This window comes from Oreochromis niloticus, linkage group LG9 (assembly GCF_001858045.2).
Source record: "Oreochromis niloticus isolate F11D_XX linkage group LG9, O_niloticus_UMD_NMBU, whole genome shotgun sequence".
In the NCBI taxonomy this organism is placed as follows: Eukaryota; Metazoa; Chordata; class Actinopteri; order Cichliformes; family Cichlidae; genus Oreochromis; species Oreochromis niloticus.
Genome location: NC_031974.2, coordinates 28,970,440 through 28,991,869, shown reverse-complemented (window position 1 = coordinate 28,991,869; position 21,430 = coordinate 28,970,440). Strand labels below are relative to the sequence as shown.

The window sequence follows — 21,430 nt, the reverse complement described above, 5'->3', positions numbered from 1 at the left end:
AACTACCGTTTAACAGGAAGAGACAAAACCACACCCAGGGCAACCATCTGCTGTGAAACTGTGAGGGGAAATAAGGAGAACAAGGAGATGAAGAAAAACACAAACTATGGCGAAAGAAGGCAAAGCTTATCAGAACCTTCAGGCTTTTATTTATCCAGTGAAAAGATCTATTTGTTGGACTGGAACAAAGTCCCATCAGGCTAAGCTCACTTTCTCATTCTCTTTGGTTTTCATCTTGCATCACATCCAGGTCAAAATTCTTCTCTTTTTCAGTACTTTGTTTCAAGAACAAACACCTGCAAAATTCTTTGAATTTCCAGCAGCAGCTCTGTTGCTCTTATCGTAACTGTAAATATTAGCAGTGGAATAATACACTTATACACTGCATTGCCATTACCATTAAAGAGCTGTTCATGTTTGTATATTTTTTAGGGTACATTGGCGCAATATCCCAAAAATGGACAGTTTTAAACACAAGTTTGAAAAAAGTGATCTAATGTGGAAGTGTCTTAGATCTGCATTGTTTCTAGCGGCCAGCAGGAGGCAGCTCCTCTAAAAGCCAGGAAATCTATGGGAAAACATTCTTTTCCTTTCTCGATTTATGACCTCACCGAACACTTTCCTGATGTATTTATGGTCTTAACTGGTAGTTTCACCTCTTACTGAATAAAATATGATGTTCATTTTGTAAATTACAATTATTGTTAGAATCCAAATAGATGAGAAAGCAGGGTATGCTTTTGGATATGACTACAGTGTGTTTGGGCGGTTACGGCATGAGCCTGCAGTGTCCCTTCGTTTGCCACATTCCACCGGGATTTGCCACATTCAGTTTTTTGAAGTCACAAAGACAGTGATGTGAAAATGCTTTATTCCTCTCTGAGGTCTCAAAACCAGAGTTTGCTAACCAGTCTAGGATCTGCACTTACTCTCAGTTAACAGCAGCGTGGTGTTCCCTCAGCTATTTTAGCTCATTATCAAAGTGTGATTTATTTATTTATTTTTGGAAGAAGTGCATTTTTTGTACGGTGGCCCTGAGAGGCCAAACGGACTGCAACTCAAGAGAACACCAGCAATAAGAAAAACGCCGCAAAAGCACACAAAACATAACAGAAATAGGAAAAAAGAAAACAGAAATAGGAAAAGACAGATTTCCAAAAGCACAAGGGAAGTGTTTCAGGGGAGACAATAACCCGACGGACCAGTTACAGGAACCCACAACATGGTAGGTGTGTTTTATCATGATTCATATAATACTGATGATGGATTTTTAGGCTAATAGTTAGGCTAACACACTTACCTCTCATCTTTTCTTTCCTCACAAAACCGATAAACCTTCACTTCTTTTAAGTGTCTCCCAGCGCATTCTTAGCATATTTTGGTTCCTGCAACTGGTCTGTCGGGTTATTGTTTCCCCAGAAACACTTCCCTTGTGCTTTTGGAAATCTGTTTTTTCCTATTTCTGTTTTGTTTTTTCCTATTTCCATTGTGTTTGGTGTGCTTTTGCAGCATTTTTCTTATTGCTGGTGTTTTCAGAAGTTGCAGTCCGTTTGGCCTCTCAGGGCCACCATATTTTTGCCTTTAAGAAAAGCACTATATATTCAGTGTACCAGTCACTTTTCTGAACAGTCATACTTCCTTTTGTGTTAAAATAAATATATGATTTAAACACGTATTAGGTAAGACCTAAAATATCGATCATTTAGATAGTTTTAGTCTTGTCTTTATAGCTTTGCCTTCATCGTAGAAAAGTCGTTTCTTCATATTTGTGGCACAGCGGTGATGTCTGTATGTTTAAATACAGTAGGCGACGTAAAGATCTGAAATGTTCTACGAAACCCATCATAGGGTTTATGATGACTACAATAAACCAGTAAGAAGTATGAGGCTGAACTGTGTGAAAGAAAAAAATCTATAACAAAGAAAGTTATATACATATATTCAGGCTTTTATGTTTTATGAGTGCTCTGTGAAGAATGATGCCTTTAGTCTGAACGGTCTAAAAATGATGGACAACAGCCGTATAAATAGCTGTGAATGAGTGTGTGGAGGCACAAATCACTGTCAAGGTCTTTTTTCTCTTGGATTCTTTAACTCCTTTGATATGTGCAGCATGCAGTGTCCTGTAACTTTTGTCTAGATCTCTCTGCCTCTGCTTCAGCTAATCCTTTTCATGTGATGCAACTAAAATGCATCACGTTGAAATACATTTGATTTATTGCTGACGACATCAATCAAATCTATATCATCCATACAAGATACTGAATAATTGTAGTCCTTATTGTCAGTCTGGCCCATTGCAGTTTTAATTTGAGAAAGCAACAGCAACAGAGTCTGTCAGGAACACAGTCTTCCACTGCTCCGCCTCAGTTCCCTGATTGCAGTACAGAGCCGAAACCCAAAAGACGATAGCCAAAGATAACAACACCTAATCTCCAAACATATCTGCTCATTTTCAGTCTGAGGAAGCAGGTCTTTTTTAACAGTTCTATTAGATTGGACAGCCTCAATCAAATGAGCTGCGGCAGCCAACGGAGACGGTGGCTGCAACGCAGGGAGGAAGCAGACTAGCCTCCTCTGTTCAGTGTTGCGGATTCATTTTGACATCACAGCATGATTGGAAATTGGACATGCTGTGTGTATGCATGCACAAGATGCTTACTGAAAAACACAAAATCCCTGGGTTGTCAATTGGTTTTGTTATTCACATCCTGAAATTAATACAGACTGCCTCACTGCCATAACCATTCACTAGCAGCTGCTGGAATTCTGACACTGACAGATGTTTTATGGCCACTGGCTTCACAATTTGTTGCCCTGCTGATTTTCCATCAGTATGGATAAAGTAATTAGATACAAATCTGCCCCAAACACATGTAAACATTTGGGGTTTAGGTTTTAGTAGTCGATTGCTTTATGAAAACGACAAATGAAGAAACTTGAAATGTCCTAATGGTGTAATGTTACATGCTATAAAAATATTTTTTTAACTTCAGATTTCAGGCGTCAGCCCTGCTTAGCATAGCATTTGTCTCTGGACCTGTACTGGTTTAAGGTTTTGGGTTTTTTGTTTTTTTACTGCAGCATGTTAAGAAATGTTGAGTGTTCCCTTCTGCGTAAGCAAATGGACTTTGTCCATCTCACATATAATGGAATTAAAGAAAGTTGGTTAGTCTAATAAAGTCAGGATGTGGGTCTGTGGTCGGGTGTATTGACTTATGTTTCCAATAGCAGGTCACATTGTGTTTTATGAAAAACAAGTCTTTGGAAAAGTGATCAGGCAAACTTGGCTCCAGTTTGTGCATGAACACAACCCAAAGAAATACGTCTTAATTCTTTTCCCCTGCCCTTAAAAATCTCGAGCTCCTAACAGCCAATGACAGACTGAGCTATTTCTGCAAAAGCAGGTGTCTGTGATTAAAAACTCTCATGCCTGCAAACCTTTCATATGTGTCTTACTGGGGTTTGTGTGTAGGTTGTAAAGTTTGGTATAAAGACCTTGAAAACTTTACCTGAATAACAGTGACACAAAGGCGTTACTTAGCCTGAGCCAAGCTGTAAGGTTTTAGGTGAATGTCGAGAAACAATAAACTTCTTGACATTGTTCAGCCATTTAACCAAGAGAGACCTCTTCTGTGCAAAGCAATGGCAGTTTGTTATTTTATTTCAGTACCTCAATAAAGAATAATTTGAAAAAATAAAGAGTTTTTCAAGTCTGCATAGGATTGAGAAGGGGCTTTTATGTGAATTTCATGTTTTTATTTGCCACATATAGGGTTTTCCAGTATTCGCCTTCTGAGTAGCATGAGCAATTCTTTGTCACACATAGATATGCGATGACTCTCCAATAATGAGAAGAGACAAATCATTGAAAAGAGTAAGTGGAAAATACACCACATTGACTGATAAGAAGTGAAATAAATGCGAAACAGATTAATCAGAATAGCTATTTTTGTTTTAATAAGCATAAACTTGACAAATTTACAGCCAGATTACAAAGCACTTCACAATCAGATTTTGCTCATTCTGTTGCAAATTTGAAGAGGTATTTACACTCAGTCTTCAGCTTCTGGCTTTCCCCCTTACCAGCAGGTTTCTGCAGTTCAAGAACTATCAACACAAAAGATTCAGCATGTGGAATCGGTTGATGGAGAGGAACAAGGCCAACCCCAGAGGTCTTACGAGCAACAGGAAAAGAATGTGCATGAGAAACTACAGCCTACACTCTACAGGGTAGACCGCAAGAAGATATATGAACCATGTCCACGATGGAGTGGACTTTGTGTCTTGTCTACATGTGGGTATGCGATAATTCCTCACGTAAGAAGTGTCCTGAATTTTTGTTGCATTGCAGAGATACTTCTTGAATAGCAGATGAACTTTAGATGACTGTGATGCCAGGCCTTCAACACATGTGCTAAGTGCATCTGCCAGCAGTCACACATTATAAAGAGATGGTTATATGGTTTATAAATTTAAGGGCAAGTGCAAATATTCCTCATTACACAATAGTCAGAGTTAATAAATTCTCCATATAATGGAAACCCTTTCTGCTCAATTACAGATGCAAAACTTGGGAAAAAGTATGAGAAAAAAAAATCCCCAAAAGATCTATCACATATGGTCTTTGATTGATAAATAGATCTAGCAAGGGCTGAGCTGTTGCAGCTGTACCTTGTGATAACTGTACCCATTTGAGGAGAAACTGGCTCAAGATAAAAGTATCTCAATTGCTAAAAAAAAGAAAAAGAAAAAGTCTGCTGAGCCCTGTCTCGAATTGTTAAATAATGATTATGTTAGAAAAATAACAATTTTCAAAATAGAAGCAGGCATAATGACTCTTATTTCACATCATTACAGTAAAACAGAGGAAAATAAAGGCCGTAAGAGTTCTGAAGAGGATAAAAGAGTCTAGGACAAGGGGCCAAGAGCAAGATGAAAACAAAATTCTCTGCATCTTCTTCACCTGGACACGTCCTCCCAGACACGGTTAGATAGTTCTCTTTTGTCAGAACCTATAAAGGTTCCTTCTTGCACTGCAGCTGGGGTAAATTAAACTCAGTAGAGGTTAGAAGTGCAAGGAATCTGATTGTATGTCTAATTAAAAACAAAGAGCTTAGAGATTACTTTGAAAATACAACCAAGATAAACGTGTCTCACTGGCTAAAAAAAAAATCTGCTGAGTTCTTTTTTGAATTGTTAAATAAAGATTATGTTAGAAAACTAACCATTTTTAAAATAGAAGCAGCCATAATGTCTCTTATTTTAGAGCATTACAGTAAAACAAAGGAAACTAAATGCCTTAAGAGTTCTGGAGAGCAGAAGAACATTCTGAGGCAGAAAAGCCATGACCAAAATGAAAGCAGAGTTTTCTGCATCTTCTTTACTTGGACACCTGTCCTCCCAGAAACGTCCTTTTTTCGGTACCTATAAGGATTCGTTTTTTGCTCTGCAGCTGGGGTAAATTAAACTCAGTAAAGGTTAGAACCGTAGCAGATCTGATTGTACGTCTAATTAAAACCGAATAGGTCAGAGGTTACTTTGAAAGTACAGGCAACAACATGAAGCAAATGTAAGTACACCTGTTGCCATGGTAACAAAAAGGAATAACACATGTAATTTCTGATTGAGGGTAATTACACGAATGAAGTTATAAAGTGACCGATGAACAGCACAGCTATCTTATAATTACCTAATGCAAAGTGACTTACCAAGTAAGAAACCAGACTGCCATCCTTAAAAATGCAACAACAACAGCAGGTGACTACCCAAGAGTTACATCTTGACTCTGCAGGTCTTAGATAACATGTCAAATGTAACATTTCATGACAGAACAAATATTGTTTCTTTGGAAGGCTCCAAGAGAAGGGCATTTCTCTCTAAAATAACATAGAAACATAGTTTACTTTGCAAAAATTGCATATGAACAAACTGCCAAATTTCTGGGACAGAAAAGATCGAACAGGTAATGTCTGGCCATAAAGCACAGCACCACATTTGGAGAAAAACAAGGAAAGCATATCAGAACAAACTATCAAACACTCTGGTGGTAGTTATGATGGCTTGGGCTTGTTTTGTAGCCACAGGACTTGGACAACTTGCAGTCATTAAGTTGGCCATGAACTCCTCTGTATATTAAAACATTCCAGTCAGTTAAAACACTAACTAAAGCTTGGCCCAAATTGGTAAAGATGAGTTTTTTTGGCTGAATTTTTATTGTGACTTCATTCTACACTTAAATGCATTAACATTACATGTGGTCTAAGTTAAAGAATTTTGACTTATTAACCATCGGTTTGCTGTTTTAATATTGACACAGTTTGTTATATACTCATAATCCCCCCCCCCAAGCCAAAACTGAATTAACCTGATGTTTTTCACTATTAGTGACTTCTGCTTTAAAAACTGTCACCTGCTAAAATTGTTCTGAACAAGAAGCTAAGTAAAAGGTTTTTCCTTGTTTGGCTCTTGGCAGGTACAGCACCTAAGCCATCGCCATACTTTAATGTTGTCTGTATACAAACTGCAAATGTAATAAATCATTAAGTCATTGACAGCAATCTTTGCTGATCATCATTTTCTATACATGCAATAAAGACTCCGGGGTGCATTCACTCAGTCACACTCATCACCTCACATCAGTGTAGGTCTGACAGCTACAGGAAGGTCTTGTTCAGTGTTTATCATTCTGTGTAGTGGAAAACACCCCCATCTATCAGCTAGCCCCGTCTGATAATACGCTCCCCTGGAAATGCTATTTGCATGTACCTGGGAACTGCCTCTCAGTGGGCCCATTTGAATGTGTACCAGATTTCATTGCTCTACAGTGCCCTATTTTCATGATACATTCATCCAAGTGGCCCATTCAGCTTTAAAACACCATCTGCATTTCTGTTTGCATCAGTAGTCAAGCAAGAACTTTGACTCTGTATGATGCCGACTCTACTCCTCTCGTGATATTGATTCCAATTTTATTTTCCTGCTACTTAAATTCTGTTAAGACTTGAATTTCAGAGTCTTTAATGGATCTTCTTGTGTGGGATAACCAGCTTGCTGCTTAAAACACCAGACAAGAGATTTCATGATCTTATATTACATCCCTCTATTTATCTCTATTGTTTATCCCAAACGGTTGGTGTTGTAATCTTTAGTAGCTGGAACTTTTCAGTGAGAGCTCCACTGAAACTGAAGAGGAAGAGGAGCAGCCATATCGCCATCCAGAGACTAACACAGACCTGCCCTCTGAATACTGGCAAGTCCAGAAACTGGTCAAGTACCTCAAGGTATGAGAAGTTCACTCTGCACAACAGTGTTTCCTTCCTCTCATGAATTTCATCCAAAAAACAGTGAATTGAACTGAGCCACAGACTAGATCTTTTCCTGCTGTCTCTACAAGAATCTTGATGTTGACCTGAATCGGCATACAAATTTCCACAAACTCTCCACAATTGCATTTCAAGGAAAATAATATTTAGTCATGGATGCGCACCAGAACTTATAATGGGATATTTTCCTTTCACATAATCCCACCTGTCTGTTTTGTTCAATCACATCAAGGCACACTCAGCGACAAAAGGGATGTCAGATGAAATGAAGTGTAGGTCGCTCCCATTTAAAACATTGCTTTGTAGGGAGATGTTTATTGAAGTGGTAGACTCGGCTCGTGGATTCCTGGTTTCTGACACAGGCCTGTTTGGTTGCACATGCGAGCCAAGTGCACAGGGGGAAAGAGCTGTCTGACGGCAGCAGCTGTACGCATCGTTTGCCCACACCGCAGAAGCATAAAAATGAAATGCACTCGTGATAGGTCTGACGGGGCATATGGTGAATATTAATGTGTCAAAACATGGAAAGAAAAGAAAAAGGACAGAATGACAATTGCTCAGACTGGCTGTGAATACCTCTGACCGCTTGACTTGAGCGATTACCTTGCCTCACTCAGTGGGCCCAGTTATCTGTTTATGTGCACAGCATCATTCAAACAGATGATATTCAAGGAACCTATTTTGCTGGATGCCTGTCCTTTGGTATTTAGCCGTAAAAATACCTCAAATGCTGTTTCAGTTGAAAGAAAATGAGTGTTATTTCAGTGTGTAACATTAGTCTAGATTTCATATTTTTACACAGTGTGGGATTTCCTGATGTTGCTGATTTGGCTTCCGAAGCCCATAGCTTGGTGCTAAATAAGATCATTCACAGTGCAAGTAAAACTTTTATAGAAAACACTGCCATAAAGTACAAGCCCTGGTGAATATTTTTAGCTTAGCTAAACAGAATATAATGGAAGGAAATTCCCACTCTAAAAGCAGGCTGTTGCTCCGTTCCAGAAAAAAGAAAAAAAGATGTAAATGATACGAAATTCAGATTTAAAAAAAGAAAAACAAAAAACTCTCTGGTTTGTAGATTTTGTGCTTTTCAGTGGGATTGTGGCACGAGCTTTAGGGTTGTGTGTGCGTTCCTGCTTCAATACAATGCAACAATGCCGTAACCAACATGTCCCAGCTTTCTATCTGTCTGGACGCCACACAGCACAGTTATTTATGGGGTTTGTCCAGTAGTCATTTTATAATATCATTACCATCAGACGCTGAAAGTTACCATGAGCCAAGTTAAATATCTGTTTTATTTTAGGAGGAGATCTTTTTTCTCCTTCTCCTTCGCACTATAGACAGCCATTTGTACTCTAGGATGTTTAACACGTTCATAAAGTGACACATGGATGTTCTGTTTTGTGTTTTAATGATATTTATGTAAGAACATGTTTGTTTTTGTACCTGCATAACGGTGACCTGTGGCTATGCTACGGTAACATGTTTGTAAGTGTGCTATAGATGAAAATTTTAATTTACACTCCTTATTTATTAGTTGTAACCTGCATGTATCCTAATGTGTTTATGCTGATAAAGGCTGTGCATGCTAGGAAAAGAATTCTGCAAATTGTTATAAACACACAGGCTATGGAAAAAGTGCAAAGGAGTCAAAAGAAGGGCTGCTTTACTTATCGGGACTAAGCAATGTTAAACAGATACAAATACACCAGCTGCTATCAGTTATGTTAGACATATGGCTTTCTAAACACAAAACAAATTTCATATTCTCACAGCTACAAATATTTTGTCTCATGTAAAATATGTTACCAGTTAACAGATAAACTTTTCATTATTATGTGCTGTAAACATTTTAATAAATTTTAAATCATTAAATCATAAATCATTTTAAAACATTTGCTTGTTTTAAAATCAATCATTTTAAAACAAGCAAATGTGCTTTATCGTTTTTTCTTAACTAAATGTTTTTTGTCATCAGATTTTTAAAGTTTCTAAGGTGTCACTGTTAGAGCAGGCTTTCTCCTTAGCTCTAAACACATCACATACACACACACACACACAACATTGTGTTCAGCCCTCATTATGGTTTCTCCCCCTCTGCTGGGCAGTCACAGTACTACTGGCCTGCGCTCCTCTAATGACAGCCATCCTACTAATGGCTGCACTGAAATTCATCTCCAGTGTGTAAAATCCCAATGTCACGTCATTTTCTCAGCAGCAGTGAATTTGGAGTTAATTATGTTGCACTGTGAATAATTATCTGTTCCCGATGCTGCTTTTAATAACTACAGCACTCAGTTAAAACTATTTTGCTTTTAGTGCTTGTAATGCATTTATAGCAAGTCTAATGTGGAGATTTATTTTTACAAGAAACATTGCATCGGTTCTTGAGTCAAGCAACTGTTCAGCTCAACTGGGCAAAGACCTGAGTCTTTGCCACCCAAAGACTCAGGTCTTTGCCCAACATGTACTGTGCTCATTTTATGACTGCCAACCCTATTAAGTGATCTGGTTTTATATTACAGGAGATCAAATATGGGTCAAGAAACAACATGTAATCAATCATTCTGTCCTTTTAGTACTCTTCCTATGAAAGAGATGGAGATTGGGTTTGTTCTCTCTATGGAAGTATGGAAACTGCCAAGTCTGAATCATTTTGTGTTACAATAATTGCTATGAAACACCCAATCCAGCATTGCTGACACACTCATATGTATTTGAGCACCATTCTTAATATGCATGTTAACCCCTGCTGACAGGATGTTCAGGTAACACACACAAAAAGAGAAATACACCACTGAGCCCTCCATACACATACACACACACACACACACACACACACACACACACACACACACACAAAATGTCTGAGGTCAACAGGCCATCATTGACAGCACTGTTAACCCCATCCCAGCTCCCACACACTCAGTGCTGTGATTTATAGACCAAGAGAGGCTCAGGCAGGTAGGGCTGCCACGATTAGTCGACTAGTCACGATTACGTCGACTATTAAAATCGTTGACGACTAATTTAATAGTCGACACGTTGTTTGAAGCTTTGTAAGATCCCAAAGACGCAGGATTAAGTAGTAGGATTTAAGAGTGTAATGACGGACTGAAACAGAAGATGGCAGCACTGCATGTACAAGGATGCCAGCTGCCGTTAAACCCCGAAGAAGAAGAAGCTGTGTCCCAGAATTCATAGCGCGGCCCTGCTCAGTTTTCAACAATGGCGGCAGCTAGTTAGTTTTAATATCACTTATTAATCTTTCTGGGTCACAAAATAAACGTTTAACATATTTTCAGGCGAGAATGTAGCTGTGTAAACCTCAAATATCTGCTCAGTTTATCAAGACATCACATATTTTCAAAAGCGCTCCGACGTTTTCGGAGACGTCTGTTACCCACCAGGTCGATAGCTACCCGGGGTTGAAGGCTCACTAGAGCCAGTGAGAACACCGGACTCCCGGCAAATCGTTTTCAAACCCACCGCTGTCTTTCGCTACTCAGGTTAAACATGATATATAAGTCACTTAGATAACTTAAAAATGATACTGTTTGGCTTTTTTTAGTATTTTATTTGTTCCTGAGTAAATTGGTTTGGCTGAGATTAAAGTTATAGTTTTTACACAGCTGAATAAACGTCAAGCAGACAACTGATTATCAGAAGTGTGAGATGCTCGAGAATATACTCTGGTGTCCTGTTATATTTTAGATAGTAAGGAGCAGACGGCTGAGTTTATTAAACTCCACCGAAAGAATCTGCAAATGTCATTAAAATTTAATAAACTATCATCTTGTCTTTATTTTTGGGTAGCACATACACACTTAAAGCTGTAAGCTAATGATAGTTATATAAGAGCAGATGCATGCTGGTGAAATAAGCTGTACGTTTTACGTCCAATGGATGCATGATCTGATTAGTCGAATAATCGCAAAAATAATCGGTGACTAGTCGACTATCAAAATAATCGTTTGTGGCAGCCCTACAGGCAGGGCAATCTGTGTCTGCAGTATCTAGTCTGCTGCTCCAGAGGAAACCAGACTAGAATAAGACCTTCATTCAGTACTGTGGAGGCTTCTGCTATTTAGTAGCTCAAGGCTGAGACATCTGTCAGTAAAGAAAGAGAAAAAATGTGTAAAGCATCTTTATTTGGCTGATGTCAAGTTCACCAATGGAGCTTGTGAATGCAATTGGATCCTATACTGCTTAATCCCTTCTTAACCCATTTTTGACTGCAATTTCATCAGACATTTAAAAGACTGTCGTCAATTATTGCTGGATGATTATTAATGAAGCTTATTAATTACATGGTGACAAATCCAAAGTGTGCTTAATAGGATGTCCTTAATGTGGAGAAAAGTGGTTGGCATGTATCTGTGCCTGGTATTTTAATACATTAACCAAGCTGTACAGCATATGTAGTATGAATTTATTTGCATTTTGATTTTTTTATGATTTTTCCATAGCCTCACTGTATGGCTTTAACCAAGTCAATGTCAAGGCAAGTTCATTTATTTTTGAGCACGTTTAAAAACAACACAGGTTGACCAAAGAGCTGTGCAAACTGAAAAAAGGCACTGTTATCTTTCTTTTCCATGATTAATGTAGCCAAAAGAGTTCACAATAAGGATACTATCAGTAATAATTCACATGATCTCATGCTTTGATAAAGTGTTTGCCGCTCTCTGAGTTTTGTTTTGTTTTTTTGTTTTCATATTTGCATATTACACACACGTAACCTGTCTAAATACAAAATACAGTTTTTAAATAAAGATTTAATTTATTAAGGGAAAAAAAGTTTTAAGTGACCTAGGCCTATCTGAAAAAGTATTTCACACAACATTACTGTAAGAGTGCACTGATGACTCATCAAGGAGGTTATAAAAAAAACCCAGAACAACATGTGAAACTTCTGGGAAAATATTCTGTGGTCTGATCAGACAGAACTTTTTGAATAGTTTATGTCCAGTTACATCTGGCATAAAACTAACAGCACTTGATAAAAAGTACATCATACCAACATTCAAACATGGAAGTGGTAGCATGATAGTCTGGGGCTGCTTTGCTGCTTCAGGACCTGTACAATTTGACCGTATTGACGGAACCATGAATTCTGCTCTCTACCAGAAAATTATGAAGGAAAACGTTCGATCATCGGTTTGTGTCTCGAAGCTCAAGAGAATTTGGGTTATGCAGCAGAACAATGATCCAAAACACACCAGCAAGTCCATCTCTGAATGGCTTAAAACACAAATTGAAGGTTTTGGAGTGGTCCGGTCCAGACTTGAATCCAATTGAAATGCTTTGGCATAACCTTAAACAGGTCGTTCATGCCTGAAAACTCTACAGTATGAGTGAATTAAATCAAGTCTGCAAAGAAGAGTGGGCCAAAATTCCTCCACAGTGATGTGAAAGACTTGCCAGTTTGCCAGTTATCACAGATGTTTGATTGCAGTTCTTACTGCCAAGGGTAGTATTAGTATTAGGAGTTAATTACTTTTTCACATAATGTCAGGTAGGTTTGGATAGCTTTTTTCTCTTTATAAATGAAATCATCATTTAAAAACTGCAATTTTGTGTTTACTGAAAGGCTCAGTCATTAAAGAAGTTAAATAACTATTTGTGGCAAAGCAGATGAGAAACATGCACAATGTTATTTCAGTCTGGTAATCACATAGAGGCAGTCCACCAAATCATTAAGCACTTAAAGTAGCATTATTCAGTATAGACATCAACCTTCCACAACACAAACTGTTTTTGAATTCATACAAACCCTCCCATTATTATGCAGACTCAGCACAGAGCATCATGTACCCCAGTTTCATGAGTGGAGAACAGATTTGTAGTCGGACACATCAGTGTAGTGGCAGCCAGCCTCTTTGAACCATGTTCAGAGTGGTATGAATTCTATAAAATGATAGCATTCCTATCAATATGCTCTGTTTAGTAAAAATATAAGTAAAAATATAATGTTATAATCATTTTTATAAGAGAAAGTGGAGGATCCACAGTCGACCACAGGACAACACACTGCTTACATTTGTGAAATCCTCATAATCAATGAATGTAGGTAAAACAGAAGCTACAGCTTTATAAGCATCACTGATGTGTGTCATGAAATTACCTCTGCATCTTCTTTCTGCAGCAGCAACGATAGTTATTAGGCTACTAAAAGACGCTGCTAAAACACCAACACCTTTGTGTGAGAGACTGTAACATGACATCTATCCTGTACTGTCATCAATAGGAAAGTTAGGAAAGTCTAACATTTGAAGATAATTCCAGAAAATAATACTAAAATAAACTATTGTTAATACTCTTAATAGTTATCTTTAGGGGTGCTCTGATAAAAAAAAAGGGGGTCTTAACTCACCTATGGCGTCTAGTCTTTGATTTTCAAAGACCTTTGCACCCTAGTGGTGAACCATGTAGCAGAATTTGCATGACGGCTGTTGTTACACATTGTTGACTCACTTGTCCTTGCCCCCTCCAAACATGCAAACACTCACCAGGCCTCATGAAACAGATATTAAACTTGCTGGAACTACTTTGAATTTCTTGTTCTGAGGTCGAATGGTGGTTGAATTCGTTCCATCTTGAGCATCTGCCTGTATCACGCTTGGAGAAAGTCAAAGATCTTTCACCATAAAAGATTGTCAGATGTTGTCAGTATTTTAAAGAATGTCGACAATACTTCAAGACCAAAGCTACCAAAACTGAAAGCACATGATCTGTTTTTCTCCCAGCTATCACTCCTAAACACAGCTTTTTTTGTTGTTTTTACAAGGTACGAAACTCGCCCGCCGAACCCTTTGAAGAGTGAGAGTGAAGGAGACAAAGGAAGCAGTAGATCCACTGCTGTTAATGGGCAAATGGTTCACATTTAGGCTCGCGTCATGATATGGGGAACACATGTGCCTGTTATCCTGCTGTGTCAGAGTACTGCTTTGTGAGCGAGATATGATCAAACACTACTTGAGACCGTGCTATAGGCCTAACCAGATCAGCCAACCCCTCCAACAGCTGCTTAAAACACGCTGGCTGTTTTCTACATATATGGGTAGCTGTTAGCAGAACATGATAGATTCATGTCCTGTTTTTGCTCACAGTTGTTTGTGCAAAGTTTGCCTTGGAATCATAGAGGCAGCCTTGGAGTTACTATAGGAGAATCTATCAGTGCCATGTTTTAATCAGTGCAATAAAGGGAGCAATATTTGATGCTTCACTTGCCAGAATATTTTAGACTGGACGTTTCAGTGACATACCTGACCCCCAACCCTTACCCTCCCTGAGCCTGATTCTGTCAGAGGTTTCTTTTGGTTAAAAGGGATTGTTTATTCCCACTCTCACCAAAGCGCTTCCCCATAGGGGGTCATCTGACTGCTGGGGTTTTCTCTGCATGCTGTAGGGTCTTTACCTTAAAATATAAAGCGTCTTGAGGCAACTGTTGTTGTGATTTGATGATATATAAATAAAGCTGAATTGAAATGAATGTCAAAGCTGAATAAGACTTTTGCATTTTGTGCTGTGAATGCTCACTCTCATGATGGAAAACACTGTATGTGAACAAAGTTTGTTACATAACTGCATGTGATTCAGACTAAATACAGTCATAAAAAAACAAAAACACCACCACTGCCTGCATTTAACCATCACAAAGCAAGAACTGTAATGCTGGTATTTCAAGTGCTGTAATGCTGTCATCATCCATCCACAGCTAGGACATTATGTGGATTTATGTAAAGAGTATACGAAAAAACCAACAAAAACAAGTATTTGGACTCTAAATTTAAGAAAAAAACAATAAAATAAAATTAAGGTTCTGCAACTGCGGCGCATGACAGCATTTGACCACACATGCACTATTTTAAGTCCGTATTGTTTCTTTCTTCTTCTTTTTTCTTTTTTTCTGTTTTTTGTGAACACATTGAAGTTAAGTGACAATAAAATCTAATCAGTTCCATTTCCTCCCCCATATTTATCGAGGGGCTTGAATTTAAATCAAAGACCAGACTTTCCTCCCTCAAACCACTTGTTGACTGAGTAGTGTTGTAGTTACTAAGTTGCTAATCACTGGTCTAAATTGATATGTGTATATATAGCAACTGACAAAATACACAACTTTTGAATTCTAACTTAAAATTAGTGTCAGGGTTTCAGTGTTAATACTGTCCTTTTTTGCATGAAACCAGAACACAGTGCTCTTTGTTAGCAAATTATTTCTTTCCATCAGTGTTAACCACGACAACGCTAAACACATACAGTACAAGACCATGGCATAAACAAAACAGCAGGAGTAGCATTATAACGAGAAACAACACAATGAGTGTAAGATGAAGGAGAAGTTTGGGGGAATGGAGGGAGGCTTTTCTTAATGTTCAGTTATTTCCTCCTCTCCTACTTTTAAATTCAATTGTGTTTGAAATTATTGTTTCAGGATGGTGACCAGATTGTCACTGTTCACACTCTTTGTGGCATGATGGACTTTAACTTGATGCAGGAGTCATGCCAAATGGCTATCCAGTACACAGGTGGCCTTAATGTCCTCCTTAACTTGCTGGATACAGATGAACACAAATGCAAAGTGAGTAGCCATGGCAAAGTTGGACCTGCATGGCCTGCTGGCATGAACAGAGCTGGCCATGTGTGCCAGCTTGTGTTTTAGTTTCAGAAACATGAGTGCAAGGTAGAAAGCATGCTGTCTAAAAAATGGGGTAGCAATTATTCTATAGCATTCCTAATGAGATGTGTGTGTTGGTGCTTTTCAACTTGGTTGTACTGAAACATTTTATCTACTTTTAGTGGAAATGAATGTTTGGCTACTAGAGACCAATTGTAGGCATAAGTTTCTTTATCATTATGTAATTTTTAACTGGTTATATGGGTTCTTACCACAACTCACAAATCCATCTGGTTATTGTTGACATGAGGCACGTGCAGAGCATTGAGAAGATCCTGGACTCACCAGTTAAGGAACTGAAGGCCTTAGCTGCTGAGACTATTGCTAAAGTGGCCAAGTTCCGAAGAGCAAGAAGAAATGTCAGGTTATATGGTGGTATCAATAAACTGGTGAGTGTAAGCACAGTAAAATGTAAGTGTGTGACATGACTCAAGCTCTACAATCCCGCAGCAGGAAAAAACATTGCAGATTTGAACCTGATTTCTCTGTACTGGTAATAATGAAAAATGTCCAACAGTGGCAGATTTTCCTTGAAAACACATGTCAGCTTGTTAATGATGTAGTACTTTTTTGTACTAACTTCATAAAACTTGGAAATTTTGTGTTTTATTCTGATGAAATCCATATATTAACAAAGTTGAATGTGTAAAAATGTTGTTGTTGTTTTGGCTTCCTTGAAGCAAAGAATTATGTTCCCTTTTCACACAGTAAATGCCCGATAGTGGTCATCCATTTTTTTAAAATTAGAAAGTGGGTGCTGGGTACCAGATAGAATGTCTCCTACATCCTCTGACCTGCATTCATGTTTGTTGACGGAGGGACCTTTGATTAAAGCCACCATGCCTTGTATATTTTCCTCAGCCCCAAATCGGATGTTCTCATGTGCAAGTCGCTCACGGAGGCAGATTAATTTCACGCTATGCTACAAGACCACCTTTGAACTGTGCAGTCTGTAATAGCTTTGCCTGGTCTGTCTTGCTGGCCAGGAACTATGGATTAGAACACAGAATGATGGCCATAAATGGTCACACTGGGCTTTTCAGACCTAACATCAACATCTATCCTGACAGTTTTCCACTCCTAGCATCTCTGGTGTTTTCATCCTCTCAGACCCAGTGGTAATAGAACTTTAATTACACCTGTAATCAGGGCCAAAAACTTGCTATTTCCATCTGGAACCATCAATTATTACCCAAATCTTGCAGGCAAACTTTTCAGTTTAGTTCCTGAATTTATGTCAGTCTCACTGAGTTTCTATGTAGAGATTTTACACAGCTTTATCTGTGTGTTTATCTACATGTATGTTTGAGGGTGTCTATATCTCCAATCAGGTAAAGCTGCTGGACTGCCTTCCTAATTTAGCCAACCTGACCCCCAACCAGGAGGAGGATATAGAGGTGGCCTGTTGTGGGGCTTTAGCATTATGAACCATTCGTAAGGCTGGGGGTATCCCTCTGCTGGGACCCCTGCTCAAGTCTCCACTTCAGAAAATGCTTATTCCAGGGACTGGCACCCCACAGGAATATGCATCAGAGGTAAGAGGGGCCTAGGATTGACAACAAGTTGTCAAGTCATACTCAAGTCATACACAATAGTGTAATTTTATATTGAATTAACCATCTATTAAAAGTGATAAAACATATACTGCAAAGGAAATGAGAAGGCTAACCATTTCCCTTTATTTTCTATTGCACATAAATTTATTGAAAGTCCAGAACCAACAATGAGCTGATCTTAATGACATGGATTCTATGCCCAGAGCTTAATGTTCCTAATCCCTTTATACTCCTGAGTTGCAGTGTCATCAAAAAATATCTTAAAGACCTAAGCTGCATGTGTGACTTTAACATTTAACAGAATCTCTGTACGACTGAAGTGCTCAATAAATTAGATGTCGAGTAAACCAATGAGCCCCAAGTAAATCTGTCTGAATTTCACTTTGGACCAAAGTGAAGTTGTAATCATGACCTACTCTAGAAGAGGTTGCTTTTCTTTTGGAGTCAGTAGCAATTCCACATCAAAAGCAATACTTTTGCTTCTTTGCCTGTCTCTCATTAACTTGTACGGAGCATGGACGTTAGAGCAACCTGTGTTTGAATCTACCATCAGCAAACACTACTATAGCATCAATCAGCTAACTTGGATGATGGAGAATTTTCATAGTCCAGGCTTGCTGTAGAGACTAGGCCATCACTCTCTGGTATTAGCTGATTTGGGGGTAGTGCAGCAAGTGTAGCAACCAGCGCTACTCTGAAAACAAAACCTGGTGCATCTCCTGTTAATTATGTTCTCCAGTGGTAGCTTGACAGGATTGTATTTGACATTGCGTTTGCCGTTTTGTTCATTGACTTTCTTTGACATGATTGAACAGAGCACACAATAAGACACTTTACATGTAAGAAAAGGAAAAGATAAAGATACAAACACACTCAATGTTCAGATTAAGTATGTATTAAGATGTTAAATTGTCTGTCAGACGGACATGCTTCTGACATCAAGTACAGCAGAAGTACGAGTCAGCAGTTTGTGTATAATAGCTATGACTGCCGGAAGGGGAGCACAGATCTGGAATTTACAATTTCTGTCTTTGCTTGAATTAGTAAGTGCAGGCAGTTCCAAAGTATTAAGAGACGATGATTCATTGTTGGATACAGTCTTCCCATGAAGTTTTATTGATCCCCATCTAAACACATTTTTGAGACATATTAAAATACTCTGCTTTAAATAATAACTCCTGTCTGATGGGATTATGTCGCAAGAAATCCCCCTCTTTTGTGTTTTTATTTAATTAATTCTGCTTATATGCAAAGTTAATTGAAAAGTTCTTCCAGTGTGTGGTGAATGTTTCCAGTTTTCACATTACAATCAGATAAGGTGTCTTTTGGCAACTTAAAAGTTTGATTTAAAGTTTAATTTCATTTCATTTCATTATGCAAGTATACTGTTTTTCTATTAAATGCTACACATCTAACAGTCTAGACAGTGAAGGTAAAACAAGCAGTGATATAAGATTAACAAAAACATTTTTGAGTGGCAGGGGACTTGACTGAGCTGACAGAATTATAATAAAAGTCAAAATAAAGTTCAAAACTTCAGACCAGTGGATTCATTAATGGTTATGTGTCACTACAGGAGAGCTACAGGACTGACATTCAGACTTTAGGCATGATCAAGGAAACCTAAGCAGTGACAACAATTAGTATGACTTTAACAAATCACTCGATGAGCCTCAGTGGAAAAGCTGGTTGATAGCAGTAAACCATTGCATCATCCACATGTGCCCAATACTTTTGGATCATACATTTGCCAGGAAGATGTTGTTAACAGCAGTCTGTGAAACATCAATCGCAGCGATGGATATAGAACACCAACTTGCGTGCATCAGGGATGTTATACCATCACCACATGTTATTTTTATAGGGGCTTTCAGTCATTCACGACTAGCTGTGTCACTTTTTCCACTCGCATGCTGTTGTCATATCTCTCCTTTACTATTGTCTCTCCTTGAAGTCATTATTTGTATAAAATGTAAAGTTTTTGTACGGATTCTATCTGCTCTGATCTTTTATGTAAGTCTTTGCTTTTAGATTTTAGTCTTTTCCACTGCTAACAAAGGATCAAGCATGCGTGCTGATTTTATAGACGTAAGTGATGTGTTGGTTAGGGTCTTTTAGAAATGAACCAAAAATGGGCATACTGAAAGAATCAGCCTGTGAGACTGATTTTCTGTGATTTTCTAATGTCAGTAGATGCAGGCTGACAGGGCCTTTAATCATTTGTCTTGATAGGCAGGGGTTTATTTAAGTGTCATCTAGCCTGGTTCCTACAGTAATGACATTTGTGCGATGGTTTTGGACTTGCACTTTAGTGTCAGATGATTTTTAAATCAGTAATTTTCCCTCTTAAATAAACAATGTCCTCAGAGCATGCCCTGGCAGCTCAATACATTTCCACTAGTACTCTCTTAAAAGAACAATTTAGTTTTATTTATTCTTTTAGTCACTGTGAGTGTGGGACTGTAATATATAGCAAGCAGTGATTTAACACCTTGGTACCAAATTAATCAATTCAGAATCGAGTCCTTTCAGTTTAGCAAAGGAACTGATAAGCTATTCTGTTGTAATAATTGTTAGGATAAAAAAAATACTATATGAAGTTGAAAGCTTTTTCCAGATGTAAGATTATTTGAAAATGCCTTTTTTCTTATGTGTAGTTCAGATTTCAATGGAATTCTAAAAATAACAAGAAAAAGGGTTCAGTAGCACTCACAAGGCTTTCTGCACTTCATATATCATAACTGACACAATGATATCCTGCATTTAAAGTCTAGGTTAAGTCCTCCCAACTGAAACTGGAGTATCTGCTGCCACACTGAGTTACCGTGAATACCTTCACTTGAAGCAAAACTACGACAATAATATCCTTTTAGAACAAGATGGACAGATCAGTATCTCCTTAACACACACTTTATACTTAATGATAGAAGCATAAATGCTAAAGAGAGAAGTTCCCTCTTCATGGAACAAAACAAGGCTTTCAGCGGACGTTTTAGTAATTTCTTAACAAATAAGGCTTTAAAAAAAAACAACTAAAATTGGGAACCAGGCTAACTGCAGCTTGGCATGGTGATAAAACATCTTAACTGGCCATGAGTAATGTGGCAGCTTAATACACTTGCTGCCAGTACAGGCTCTCTGCCATACTTAATGACTTGTCACACTGTTGCTATGTAAAACAGTTATCCCGCTACTGATAATAACAATAATAGAAGTAATTATAATGATGCCATTAATCTTATGTAAAGCACATTTAGTGACACTTCATTTACAAACACTAAAAAACACTTTGGTTGCCCTCACTCTAAATTTAACATGTCACAAAGGTATCTTAGTAAGAGTATCAACAGGCCGAAATATGAATAGAGTTCTCTCATTTTGTGGTTTGGTTCCCGTGTGTGTTGTGTTATATTTTGTTTTTTGGATGACATGCACAGTTGGATATGAATGAAGGTGAAATTGGCCACCTCTTCGGGAGGAAACCAGCATGATGCACAGCAAATGTTTTTAATGCCCACTTGAATGTGTAAGTGGATCTGTTTTTTCGTACTTTCTCAGGCTTATTTGAATCACTTAAAATGTCTAGGTCAGGCAAAAGCTTGGAATGAAGCGACAGAGCCATTACTGTCAAAAAGGAAAGGCTGTTAATGGTAACAGGGTTTTAGGGGCATGTGCTCATTTCAGAATCAATCACAGGCTGAGTGTCGTACTGAAATGAAAATCATTTTGGAATATGTTTTGTTACAGCAATAAATGAGAGGCAGTCTGTTTTCTTCTCTTTTCTTTCATTAAGTTCATAGTCAAATGAAACAGAGCCTGTGGCCCACTGCAAACAACAGGATTCTTAGCTACTTTTTCATTAA

General features: G+C 38.2%; 1 pseudogene; it reads left to right on the top strand.

The window, feature by feature from the left end:
• The window catches only part of LOC100703452 (armadillo repeat-containing protein 4-like), a 29,341-nt pseudogene extending 10,147 nt beyond the window's left edge, over nt 1–19,194 (top strand).
• Nucleotides 19,195–21,430: the final 2,236 nt, after the last annotated feature.